Consider the following 14,434-nt stretch of genomic DNA (forward strand, 5'->3'; position numbering starts at 1 on the left):
AGTTACATTGTTTCATAGTTTGCCATTGTGAGATTTGAACTCTTGATCTTGGGGTTATAAACCCAGTACCATAACCACTTGGCTACTTAGGCCAAGCCTGCTTCATGTATTGTAACTCTTTCGAGTACAAACCTGTTTCCATCTGTTTCACATGAAGTTACATTGTTTCATAGTTTACCAGTGAGAGATTTGAACTCTTGATCTTGGGGTTATAAACCCAGTACCATAACCACTTGGCTACTTAGGCCAAGCCTTCATGTATTGTAACTCTTTCGAGTACAAACCCGTTTCCATCTGTTTCAGATGAAGTTACATTGCTTCATAGTTTGCCATTGTGAAATTTGAACTCTTGATCTTGGGGTTACAAACCCAGTACCATAACCACTTGGCTGTTTAGGCCAAGCCTTCATGTATTGTAGCTCTTTCGAGTACAAACCCGTTTCCATCTGTTTCAGATGAAGTTACATTGTTTCATAGTTTGCCATTGTGAGATTTGAACTCTTGATCTTGGGGTTACAAACCCATTACCATAACCACTTGGCTACTTAGGCCAAGCAAAATCCACTTCCATCTGTTTCAGATGAAGTTACATTGTTTCATAGTTTTGCCATTGTGAGATTTGAACTCTTGATCTTAGGGTTACAAACCCAGTGCCATAACCACTTGGCTATTTAGGCCAAGCCTTCATGTATTGTAACTCTTTCGAGTACAAACCCGTTTCCATCTGTTTCAGATGAAGTTACATTGCTTCATAGTTTGCCATTGTGAGATTTGAACTCTTGATCTTGGGGTTACAAACCCAGTACCATAACCACTTGGCTATTTAGGCCAAGCCTTCATGTATTGTAACTCTTTTGAGTACAAACACGTTTCCATCTGTTTCAGATGAAGTTACATTGCTTCATAGTTTGCCATTGTGAGATTTGAACTCTTGATCTTGGGGTTACAAACCCAGTACCATAACCACTTGGCTGTTTAGGCCAAGCCTTCATGTATTGTAACTCTTTCGAGTACAAACCCGTTTCCATCTGTTTCAGATGAAGTTACATTGTTTCATAGTTTGCCATTGTGAGATTTGAACTCTTGATCTTGGGGTTACAAACCCATTACCATAACCACTTGGCTACTTAGGCCAAGCAAAATCCACTTCCATCTGTTTCAGATGAAGTTACATTGTTTCATAGTTTTGCCATTGTGAGATTTGAACTCTTGATCTTGGGGTTACAAATCCAGTACCATAACCACTTGGCTGTTTAGGCCAAGCCTTCATGTATTGTAACTCTTTCGAGTACAAACCTGTTTCCATCTGTTCCTATTCAGATGAAGTGACATTGTTTCATAGTTTGCCATTGTGAGATTTGAACTCTTGATCTTGGGGTTACAAACCCAGTACAATAACCACTTGGCTATTTAGGCCAAGCCAATGTCTCTTCCATTTCATTGTTTTGCCATTGTGAGATTTGAACTCTTGATCTTGGGGTTACAAACCCATTACCATAACCACTTGGCTGTTTAGGCCAAGCCTTCATGTATTGTAACTCTTTCGAGTACAAACACGTTTCCATCTGTTTCAGATGAAGTTACATTGTTTCATAGTTTGCCATTGTGAGATTTGAACTCTTGATCTTGGGGTTACAAGCCCAGTACCATAACCACTTGGCTATTTAGGCCAAGCCCAAAATTGGGATAAAGCCATTGTGAGATTTGAACTCTTGATCTTGGGGTTACAAACCCAGCACCATAACCACTTGGCTATTTAGGCCAAGCTTTGTGAAATTTGAACTCTTGATCTTGGGGTTACAAACCCAGTACCATAACCACTTGGCTACTTAGGCCAAGCTTTCATGTATTGTAACTCTTTCGAGTACAAATCCGTTTCCATCTGTTTCAGATGAAGTTACATAGTTTGCCATTGTGAGATTTGAACTCTTGATCTTGGGGTTACAAACCCAGTACCATAACCACTTGGCTATTTAGGCCAAGCCATATATTTTTTTTTTTATTTTTTTTTTTATTTTTGTTTTTTAAGCCTGCTTCATGTATTGTATCTCTTTCGAGTTAGAACTGTCGACCCCAGAGGGTTGTAACTCTTTTGAGTACAAACATGTTTCCATCTGTTCTTATTCAGATGAAATTACATTGTTTCATAGTTTGCCATTGTGAGATTTGAACTCTTGATTCATAGTTTGCCATTGTGAGACTTGAACTCTTGATACTCTTTTGAGTAAACCTGTTTCCATCTGTTTCAGATGAAGTTACATTGTTTCATAGTTTGCCATTGTGAGATTTGAACTCTTGATCTTGGGGTTATAAACCCAGTACCATAACCACTTGGCTACTTAGGCCAAGCCTGCTTCATGTATTGTAACTCTTTCGAGCACAAACCTGTTTCCATCTGTTTCAGATGAAGTTACATTGTTTCATAGTTTGCCATTGTGAGATTTGAACTCTTGATCTTGGGGTTATAAACCCAGTACCATAACCACTTGGCTACTTAGGCCAAGCCTTCATGTATTGTAACTCTTTCGAGTACAAACACGTTTTCCATCTGTTTCAGATGAAGTTATATTGTTTCATAGTTTGCCATTGTGAGATTTGAACTCTTGATCTTGGGGTTACAAACCCAGTACCATAACCACTTGGCTATTTAGGCCAAGCTAAATTTTTTCAATGTCTCTTCCATTTCATTGTTTTGCCATTGTGAGATTTGAACTCTTGATTTTGGGGTTACAAACCCAGTACCATAACCACTTGGCTATTTAGGCCAAGCAAACAGCATCTCTTCCTTTTTTTTGTAACTCTTTCGAGTACAAACCCGTTTCCATCTGTTTCAGATGAAGTTACATTGTTTCATAGTTTGCCATTGTGAGATTTGAACTCTTGATACTCTTTCGAGTACAAACCTGTTTCCATCTGTTTCAGATGAAGTCACTTTGTTCCATAGTTTGCCATTGTGAGATTTGAACACTTGATCTGGGGGTTACAAACCCAATACCATAACCACTTGGCTATTTAGGCCCAGCTAAAATTACATTGTTTCATAGTTTGCCATTGTGAGATTTGAACTCTCGATCTTGGGGTTACAAACCCAGTACCATAACCACTTGGCTATTTAGGCCAAGCCATAAAGGAATTGCAATTTGTGACTTTATGGTGAGTAAATTTATGTTCATAGTTTTTCATAGTTTGCCATTGTGAGATTTGAACTCTTGATCTTGGGGTTATAAACCCAGTACCATAACCACTTGGCTATTTAGGCCAAGCCATAAAGGAATTGCAATTTGTGACTGGATGCTGAGTAAATTTATGTTCATAGTTTTTCATAGTTTGCCATTGTGAGATTTGAACTCTTGATCTTGGGGTTATAAACCCAGTACCATAACCACTTGGCTATTTAGGCCAAGCTTTCATGTATTGTAGCTCTTTCGAGTACAAACCCATTTCCATCTGTTTCAGATGAAGTTACATTGTTTCATAGTTTTGCCATTGTGAGATTTGAACTTTTGATCTTGGGGTTACAAACCCAGTACCATAACCACTTGGCCATTTAGGCCAAGCTTCTTGGGGTTGCAAACCCAGTACCATAACCACTTGGCTATTTAGGCCAAGCCTTCATGTATTGTACCTCTTTCGAGTACAAACCCATTTCCATCTGTTTCAGATGAAGTTACATTGTTTCATAGTTTGCCATTGTGAGATTTGAACTCTTGATCTTGGGGTTACAAACCCAGTACCATAACCACTTGGCTACTTAGGCCAAGCTTTCATGTATTGTAACTCTTTCGAGTACAAACCCGTTTCCATCTGTTTCAGATGAAGTTACATAGTTTGCCATTGTGAGATTTGAACTCTTGATCTTGGGGTTACAAACCCAGTACCATAACCACTTGGCTATTTAGGCCAAGCCATAAAGGAATTGCAATTTGTGACTGGATGCTGAGTAAATTTATGTTCATAGTTTTTCATAGTTTGCCATTGTGAGATTTGAACTCTTGATCTTGGGGTTACAAACCCAGTACCATAACCACTTGGCTACTTAGGCCAAGCTTTCATGTATTGTAACTCTTTCGAGTACAAACCCGTTTCCATCTGTTTCAGATGAAGTTACATAGTTTGCCATTGTGAGATTTGAACTCTTGATCTTGGGGTTACAAACCCAGTACCATAACCACTTGGCTACTTAGGCCAAGCCATAAAGGAATTGCAATTTGTGACTGGATGCTGAGTAAATTTATGTTCATAGTTTTTCATAGTTTGCCATTGTGAGATTTGAACTCTTGATACTCTTTTGAGTAAACCTGTTTCCATCTGTTTCAGATGAAGTTACATTGTTTCATAGTTTGCCATTGTGAGATTTGAACTCTTGATTCATAGTTTGCCATTGTGAGACTTGAACTCTTGATACTCTTTTGAGTAAACCTGTTTCCATCTGTTTCAGATGAAGTTACATTGTTTCATAGTTTGCCATTGTGAGATTTGAACTCTTGATCTTGGGGTTATAAACCCAGTACCATAACCACTTGGCTACTTAGGCCAAGCCTGCTTCATGTATTGTAACTCTTTTGAGTACAAACCTGTTTCTATCTGTTTCAGATGAAGTTACATTGTTTCATAGTTTACCAGTGTGAGATTTGAACTCTTGATCTTGGGGTTATAAACCCAGTACCATAACCAGTTGGCTACTTAGGCCAAGCCTTCATGCATTGTAACTCTTTCGAGTACAAACCCGTTTCCATCTGTTTCAGATGAAGTTACATTGTTTCATAGTTTGCCATTGTGAGATTTGAACTCTTGATCTTGGGGTTACAAACCCAGTACCATAACCACTTGGCTATTTAGGCCAAGCCACAGGTGTAACTCTTTCGAGTACAAACACGTTTCCATCTGTTTCAGATGAAGTTACATTGTTTCATAGTTTGCCATTGTGAGATTTGAACTCTTGATCTTGGGGTTACAAACCCAGTGCCATAACCACTTAGCTATTTAGGCCAAGCGAAACTGGCGATAAAGGAATTGCAATTTGTGACTGGATGCTGAGTAAATTTATGTTCATAGTTTTTCATAGTTTGCCATTGTGAGATTTGAACTCTTGATACTCTTTTGAGTAAACCTGTTTCCATCTGTTTCAGATGAAGTTACATTGTTTCATAGTTTGCCATTGTGAGATTTGAACTCTTGATTCATAGTTTGCCATTGTGAGACTTGAACTCTTGATACTCTTTTGAGTAAACCTGTTTCCATCTGTTTCAGATGAAGTTACATTGTTTCATAGTTTGCCATTGTGAGATTTGAACTCTTCATCTTGGGGTTATAAACCCAGTACCATAACCACTTGGCTACTTAGGCCAAGCCTGCTTCATGTATTGTAACTCTTTCGAGTACAAACCTGTTTCCATCTGTTTCAGATGAAGTTACATTGTTTCATAGTTTACCAGTGTGAGATTTGAACTCTTGATCTTGGGGTTATAAACCCAGTACCATAACCACTTGGCTACTTAGGCCAAGCCTTCATGTATTGTAACTCTTTCGAGTACAAACCCGTTTCCATCTGTTCCTATTCAGATGAAGTTACATTGTTTCATAGTTTGCCATTGTGAGATTTGAACTCTTGATCTTGGGGTTACAAACCCAGTACCATAATCACTTGGCTATTTAGGCCAAGCCACAGGTGTAACTCTTTCGAGTACAAACACGTTTCCATCTGTTTCAGATGAAGTTACATTGTTTCATAGTTTGCCATTGTGAGATTTGAACTCTTGATCTTGGGGTTACAAACCCAGTACCATAACAACTTAGCTATTTAGGCCAAGCGAAACTGGTGATAAAGGAATTGCAATTTGTGACTGGATGCTGAGTAAATTTATGTTCATAGTTTTTCATAGTTTGCCATTGTGAGATTTGAACTCTTGATACTCTTTTGAGTAAACCTGTTTCCATCTGTTTCAGATGAAGTTACATTGTTTCATAGTTTGCCATTGTGAGATTTGAACTCTTGATTCATAGTTTGCCATTGTGAGACTTGAACTCTTGATACTCGTTTGAGTAAACCTGTTTCCATCTGTTTCAGATGAAGTTACATTGTTTCATAGTTTGCAATTGTGAGATTTGAACTCTTGATCTTGGGGTTATAAACCCAGTACCATAACCACTTGGCTACTTAGGCCAAGCCTGCTTCATGTATTGTAACTCTTTCGAGTACAAACCTGTTTCCATCTGTTTTGGATGAAGTTACATTGTTTCATAGTTTACCAGTGTGAGATTTTACTCTTGATCTAGGGGTTATAAACCCAGTACCATAACCACTTGGCTACTTAGGCCAAGCCTGCATGTATTGTAACTCTTTCGAGTACAAACCCGTTCCCATCTGTTTCAGATGAAGTCACATTGTTTCCCATTGTGAGATTTGAACTCTTGATCTTGGGGTTACAAACCCAGTACCATAACCACTTGGCTATTTAGGCCAAGCAAAATTACATTGTTTCATAGTTTGCCATTGTGAGATTTGAACTCTTGATCTTGGGGTTACAAACCCAGTACCATAACCACTTGGCTATTTAGGCCAAGCCACAGGTGTAACTCTTTCGAGTACAAACACGTTTCCATCTGTTTCAGATGAAGTTACATTGTTTCATAGTTTGCCATTGTGAGATTTGAACTCTTGATCTTGGGGTTACAAACCCAGTACCATAACCACTTAGCTATTTGGGCCAAGCGAAACTGGCGATAAAGGAATTGCAATTTGTGACTGGATGCTGAGTAAATTTATGTTCATAGTTTTTCATAGTTTGCCATTGTGAGATTTGAACTCTTGATACTCTTTTGAGTAAACCTGTTTCCATCTGTTTCAGATGAAGTTACATTGTTTCATAGTTTGCCATTGTGAGATTTGAACTCTTGATCTTGGGGTTATAAACCCAGTACCATAACCACTCGGCTACTTAGGCCAAGCCTGCTTCCTGTATTGTAACTCTTTCGAGTACAAACCTGTTTCCATCTGTTTCAGATGAAGTTACATTGTTTCATAGTTTACCAGTGTGAGATTTGAACTCTTGATCTTGGGGTTATAAACCCAGTACCATAACCACTTGGCTACTTAGGCCAAGCCTTCATGTATTGTAACTCTTTCGAGTACAAACCCGTTCCCATCTGTTTCAGATGAAGTCACATTGTTTCCCATTGTGAGATTTGAACTATTGATCTTGGGGTTACAAACCCAGGACCATAACCACTTGGCTATTTAGGCCAAGCAAAATTACATTGTTTCATAGTTTGCCATTGTGAGATTTGAACTCTTGATCTTGGGGTTACAAACCCAGTACCATAACCACTTTGCTATTTAGGCCAAGCCACAGGTGTAACTCTTTCGAGTACAAACACGTTTCCATCTGTTTCAGATGAAGTTACATTGTTTCATAGTTTGCCATTGTGAGATTTGAACTCTTGATCTTGGGGTTACAAACCCAGTACCATAACCACTTAGCTATTTAGGCCAAGCGAAACTGGCGATAAAGGAATTGCAATTTGTGACTGGATGCTGAGTAAATTTATGTTCATAGTTTTTCATAGTTTGCCATTGTGAGATTTGAACTCTTGATACTCTTTTGAGTAAACCTGTTTCCATCTGTTTCAGATGAAGTTACATTGTTTCATAGTTTGCCATTGTGAGATTTGAACTCTTGATTCATAGTTTGCCATTGTGAGACTTGAACTCTTGATACTCTTTTGAGTAAACCTGTTTCCATCTGTTTCAGATGAAGTTACATTGTTTCATAGTTTGCCATTGTGAGATTTGAACTCTTGATCTTGGGGTTATAAACCCAGTACCATAACCACTTGGCTACTTAGGCCAAGCCTTCATGAATTGTAACTCTTTCGAGTACAAACACGTTTCCATCTGTTTCAGATGAAGTTACATTGTTTCATAGTTTGCCATTGTGAGATTTGAACTCTTGATTCGTAGTTTGCCATTGTGAGATTTGAACTCTTGATCTTGGGATTACAAACCCAGTACCATAACCACTTGGCTATTTAGGCCAAGCCATAAAGGAATTGCAATTTGTGACTGGATGCTGAGTAAATTTATGTTCATAGTTTTTCATAGTTTTCCATTGTGAGATTTGAACTCTTGATCTTGGGGTTATAAACCCAGTACCATATCCACTTGGCTATTTAGGCCAAGCTTTCATGTATTGTAACTCTTTCGAGTACAAACCCGTTTCCATCTGTTTCTGATGAAGTTACGTTGTTTCATAGTTTGCCATTGTGAGATTTGAACTCTTGATCTTTGGGTTACAAACCCAGTACCATAACCACTTGGCTATTTAGGCCAAGCAAAGCCTACTGCACCTGGTATTCCCAGGCAGTCTCCCATCCAAGTACTAACCAGGCCTGAGTCTACTTAGCTTCCGAGATCAGGCGTTTTCAGACTAGTATGGCCGTAGGCAATTGCTGCCTGCCTTACAAACGTTTCCATCTGTTTCAGATGAAGTTACATTGTTTCATAGTTTTGCCATTGTGAGATTTGAACTCTTGATCTTGGAGGTTACAAACCCAGTACCATAACCACTTGGCTATTTAGGCCAAGCACCATAACCACTTGGCTACTTAGGCCAAGCCTTCATGTATTGTAGCTCTTTCGAGTACAAACTCATTTCCATCTGTTTCAGATGAAGTTACATTATTTCATAGTTTGCCATTGTGAGATTTGAACTCTTGAGCTTGGGGTTGCAAGCCCAGTACCATAACCACTTGGCTATTTAGGCCAAGCCCAAAATTCTTCATCGTTTCCCATTGTGAGATTTGAACTCTTGATCTTAGGGTTACAAACCCAATACCATAACCACTTGGCTATTTAGGCCAAGCTAAAATTACATTGTTTCATAGTTTGCCATTGTGAGACTTGAACTCTTGATCTTGGGGTTACAAACCCAGTACCGTAACCACTTGGCTATTTAGGCCAAGCCATAAAGGAATTGCAATTTGTGACTGGATGCTGAGTAAATTTATGTTCATAGTTTTTCATAGTTTGCCATTGTGAGATTTGAACTCTTGATCTTGGGGTTATAAACCCAGTACCATAACCACTTGGCTATTTAGGCCAAGCTTTCATGTCTTGTAACTCTTTCGAGTACAAACCCGTTTCCATCTGTTTCAGATGAAGTTACATAGTTTGCCATTGTGAGATTTGAACTCTTGATCTTGGGGTTACAAACCCAGTACCATAACCACTTGGCTATTTAGGCCAAGCAAACAGCATCTCTTTCTGTTTTTTGTAACTCTTTCGAGTACAAACCCGTTTCCATCTGTTTCAGATGAAGTTACATTGTTTCATAGTTTGCCATTGTGAGATTTGAACTCTTGATCTTGGGGTTATAAATCCAGTACCATAACCACTTGGCTACTTAGGCCAAGCCTGCTTCATGTATTGTAACTCTTTCGAGTACAAACCTGTTTCTATCTGTTTCAGATGAAGTTACATTGTTTCATAGTTTACCAGTGTGAGATTTGAACTCTTGATCTTGGGGTTATAAACCCAGTACCATAACCACTTGGCTACTTAGGCCAAGCCTTCATGTATTGTAACTCTTTCGAGTACAAACCCGTTTCCATCTGTTCCTATTCAGATGAAGTTACATTGTTTCATAGTTTGCCATTGTGAGATTTGAACTCTTGATCTTGGGGTTACAAACCCAGTACCATAACCACTTGGCTATTTAGGCCAAGCCACAGGTGTAACTCTTTCGAGTACAAACACGTTTCCATCTGTTTCAGATGAAGTTACATTGTTTCATAGTTTGCCATTGTGAGATTTGAACTCTTGATCTTGGGGTTACAAACCCAGTACCATAACCACTTAGCTATTTAGGCCAAGCGAAACTGGCGATAAAGGAATTGCAATTTGTGACTGGATGCTGAGTAAATTTATGTTCATAGTTTTTCATAGTTTGCCATTGTGAGATTTGAACTCTTGATACTCTTTTGAGTAAACCTGTTTCCATCTGTTTCAGATGAAGTTACATTGTTTCATAGTTTGCCATTGTGAGATTTGAACTCTTGATTCATATTTTGCCATTGTGAGACTTGAACTCTTGATACTCTTTTGAGTAAACCTGTTTCCATCTGTTTCAGATGAAGTTACATTGTTTCATAGTTTGCCATTGTGAGATTTGAACTCTTGATTCATATTTTGCCATTGTGAGACTTGAACTCTTGATACTCTTTTGAGTAAACCTGTTTCCATCTGTTTCAGATGAAGTTAAATTGTTTCATAGTTTGCCATTGTGAGATTTGAACTCTTGATCTTGGGGTTATAAACCCAGTACCATAACCACTTGGCTACTTAGGCCAAGCCTTCATGTATTGTAACTCTTTCGAGTTTAACCATAACCACTTGGCTGTTTAGGCAAAGCTTTTTCGAGTACAAACCCGTTTCCATCTGTTTCAGATGAAGTTACATTGTTTCATAGTTTACCAGTGTGAGATTTGAACTCTTGATCTTGGGGTTATAAACCCAGTACCATAACCACTTGGCTACTTAGGCCAAGCTTTCATGTATTGTAACTCTTTCGAGTACAAACCCGTTTCCATCTGTTTCAGATGAAGTTACATAGTTTGCCATTGTTAGATTTGAACTCTTGATCTTGGGGTTACAAACCCAGTACCATAACCACTTGGCTATTTAGGCCAAGCCATAAAGGAAATGCAATTTGTGACTGGATGCTGAGTAAATTTATGTTCATAGTTTTTCATAGTTTGCCATTGTGAGATTTGAACTCTTGATACTCTTTTGAGTAAACCTGTTTCCATCTGTTTCAGATGAAGTTACATTGTTTCATAGTTTGCCATTGTGAGATTTGAACTCTTGATTCATAGTTTGCCATTGTGAGACTTGAACTCTTGATACTCTTTTGAGTAAACCTGTTTCCATCTGTTTCAGATGAAGTTACATTGTTTCATAGTTTGCCATTGTGAGATTTGAACTCTTGATCTTGGGGTTATAAACCCAGTACCATAACCACTTGGCTACTTAGGCCAAGCCTTCATGTATTGTAACTCTTTCGAGTTTAACCATAACCACTTGGCTGTTTAGGCAAAGCTTTTTCGAGTACAAACCCGTTTCCATCTGTTTCAGATGAAGTTACATTGTTTCATAGTTTACCAGTGTGAGATTTGAACTCTTGATCTTGGGGTTATAAACCCAGTACCATAACCACTTGGCTACTTAGGCCAAGCTTTCATGTATTGTAACTCTTTCGAGTACAAACCCGTTTCCATCTGTTTCAGATGAAGTTACATAGTTTGCCATTGTGAGATTTGAACTCTTGATCTTGGGGTTACAAACCCAGTACCATAACCACTTGGCTATTTAGGCCAAGCCATAAAGGAATTGCAATTTGTGACTGGATGCTGAGTAAATTTATGTTCATAGTTTTTCATAGTTTGCCATTGTGAGATTTGAACTCTTGATACTCTTTTGAGTAAACCTGTTTCCATCTGTTTCAGATGAAGTTACATTGTTTCATAGTTTGCCATTGTGAGATTTGAACTCTTGATTCATAGTTTGCCATTGTGAGACTTGAACTCTTGATACTCTTTTGAGTAAACCTGTTTCCATCTGTTTCAGATGAAGTTACATTGTTTCATAGTTTGCCATTGTGAGATTTGAACTCTTGATCTTGGGGTTATAAACCCAGTACCATAACCACTTGGCTACTTAGGCCAAGCCTTCATGTATTGTAACTCTTTTGAGTACAAACCTGTTTCTATCTGTTTCAGATGAAGTTACATTGTTTCATAGTTTACCAGTGTGAGATTAGAACTCTTGATCTTGGGGTTATAAACCCAGTACCATAACCACTTGGCTACTTAGGCCAAGCCTTCATGTATTGTAACTCTTTCGAGTACAAACCCGTTTCCATCTGTTTCAGATGAAGTTACATTGTTTCATAGTTTGCCATTGTGAGATTTGAACTCTTGATCTTTGGGTTACAAACCCAGTACCACAACCACTTGGCTATTTAGGCCAAGCCACCGGTGTAACTCTTTCGAGTACAAACACGTTTCCATCTGTTTCAGATGAAGTTACATTGTTTCATAGTTTGCCATTGTGAGATTTGAACTCTTGATCTTGGGGTTACAAACCCAGTACCATAACCACTTAGCTATTTAGGCCAAGCGAAACTGGCGATAAAGGAATTGCAATTTGTGACTGGATGCTGAGTAAATTTATGTTCATAGTTTTTCGTAGTTTGCCATTGTGAGATTTGAACTCTTGATACTCTTTTGAGTAAACCTGTTTCCATCTGTTTCAGATGAAGTTACATTGTTTCATAGTTTGCCATTGTGAGATTTGAACTCTTGATTCATAGTTTGCCATTGTGAGACTTGAACTCTTGATACTCTTTTGAGTAAACCTGTTTCCATCTGCTTCAGATGAAGTTACATTGTTTCATAGTTTACCAGTGTGAGATTTGAACTCTTGATCTTGGGGTTATAAACCCAGTACCATAACCACTTGGCTACTTAGGCCAAGCCTTCATGTATTGTAACTCTTTCGAGTTTAACCATAACCACTTGGCTGTTTAGGCCAAGCTTTTTCGAGTACAAACCCGTTTCCATCTGTTTATACAGATGAAGTTACATTGTTTCATAGTTTGCCATTGTGAGATTTGAACTCTTGATTCATAGTTTGCCATTGTGAGACTTGAACTCTTGATACTCTTTTGAGTAAACCTGTTTCCATCTGTTTCAGATGAAGTTACATTGTTTCATAGTTTGCCATTGTGAGATTTGAACTCTTGATCTTGGGGTTATAAACCCAGTACCATAACCACTTGGCTACTTAGGCCAAGCCTTCATGTATTGTAACTCTTTCGAGTACAAACACGTTTTCCATCTGTTTCAGATGAAGTTATATTGTTTCATAGTTTGCCATTGTGAGATTTGAACTCTTGATCTTGGGGTTACAAACCCAGTACCATAACCACTTGGCTATTTATGCCAAGCTAAATTTTTTCAATGTCTCTTCCATTTCATTGTTTTGCCATTGTGAGATTTGAACTCTTGATTTTGGGGTTACAAACCCAGTAACATAACCACTTGGCTATTTAGGCCAAGCAAACAGCATCTCTTCCTTTTTTTTGTAACTCTTTCGAGTACAAACCCGTTTCCATCTGTTTCAGATGAAGTTACATTGTTTCATAGTTTGCCATTGTGAGATTTGAACTCTTGATACTCTTTAGAGTACAAACCTGTTTCCATCTGTTTCAGATGAAGTCACTTTGTTCCATAGTTTGCCATTGTGAGATTTGAACACTTGATCTGGGGGTTACAAACCCAATGCCATAACCACTTGGCTATTTAGGCCAAGCTAAAATTACATTGTTTCATAGTTTGCCATTGTGAGATTTGAACTCTTGATCTTGGGGTTACAAACCCAGTACCATAACCACTTGGCTATTTAGGCCAAGCCATAAAGGAATTGCAATTTGTGACTGGATGCTGAGTAAATTTATGTTCATAGTTTTTCATAGTTTGCCATTGTGAGATTTGAACTCTTGATCTTGGGGTTATAAACCCAGTACCATAACCACTTGGCTATTTAGGCCAAGCCATAAAGGAATTGCAATTTGTGACTGGATGCTGAGTAAATTTATGTTCATAGTTTTTCATAGTTTGCCATTGTGAGATTTGAACTCTTGATCTTGGGGTTATAAACCCAGTACCATAACCACTTGGCTATTTAGGCCAAGCTTTCATGTATTGTAGCTCTTTCGAGTACAAACCCGTTTCCATCTGTTTCAGATGAAGTTACATTGTTTCATAGTTTTGCCATTGTGAGATTTGAACTTTTGATCTTGGGGTTACAAACCCAGTACCATAACCACTTGGCCATTTAGGCCAAGCTTCTTGGGGTTGCAAACCCAGTACCATAACCACTTGGCTATTTAGGCCAAGCCTTCATGTATTGTACCTCTTTCGAGTACAAACCCATTTCCATCTGTTTCAGATGAAGTTACATTGTTTCATAGTTTGCCATTGTGAGATTTGAACTCTTGATCTTGGGGTTACAAACCCAGTACCATAACCACTTGGCTACTTAGGCCAAGCTTTCATGTATTGTAACTCGTTCGAGTACAAACCCGTTTCCATCTGTTTCAGATGAAGTTACATAGTTTGCCATTGTGAGATTTGAACTCTTGATCTTGGGGTTACAAACCCAGTATCATAACCACTTGGCTATTTAGGCAAATCCATAAAGGAATTGCAATTTGTGACTGGATGCTGAGTAAATTTATGTTCATAGTTTTTCATAGTTTGCCATTGTGAGATTTGAACTCTTGATCTTGGGGTTACAAACCCAGTACCATAACCACTTGGCTACTTAGGCCAAGCTTTCATGTATTGTAACTCTTTCGAGTACAAACCCGTTTCC

General features: G+C 38.4%; 1 pseudogene; it reads right to left on the bottom strand.

The window, feature by feature from the left end:
- Positions 1-8,334: 8,334 nt before the first annotated feature.
- On the bottom strand, positions 8,335-8,443 carry LOC121281709 (annotated as a pseudogene).
- Between the last annotated feature and the right edge of the window lie 5,991 nt (positions 8,444-14,434).

The sequence above is a fragment of the Carcharodon carcharias genome, chromosome 8, assembly GCF_017639515.1.
Source record: "Carcharodon carcharias isolate sCarCar2 chromosome 8, sCarCar2.pri, whole genome shotgun sequence".
Classification (NCBI taxonomy): Eukaryota; Metazoa; Chordata; class Chondrichthyes; order Lamniformes; family Lamnidae; genus Carcharodon; species Carcharodon carcharias.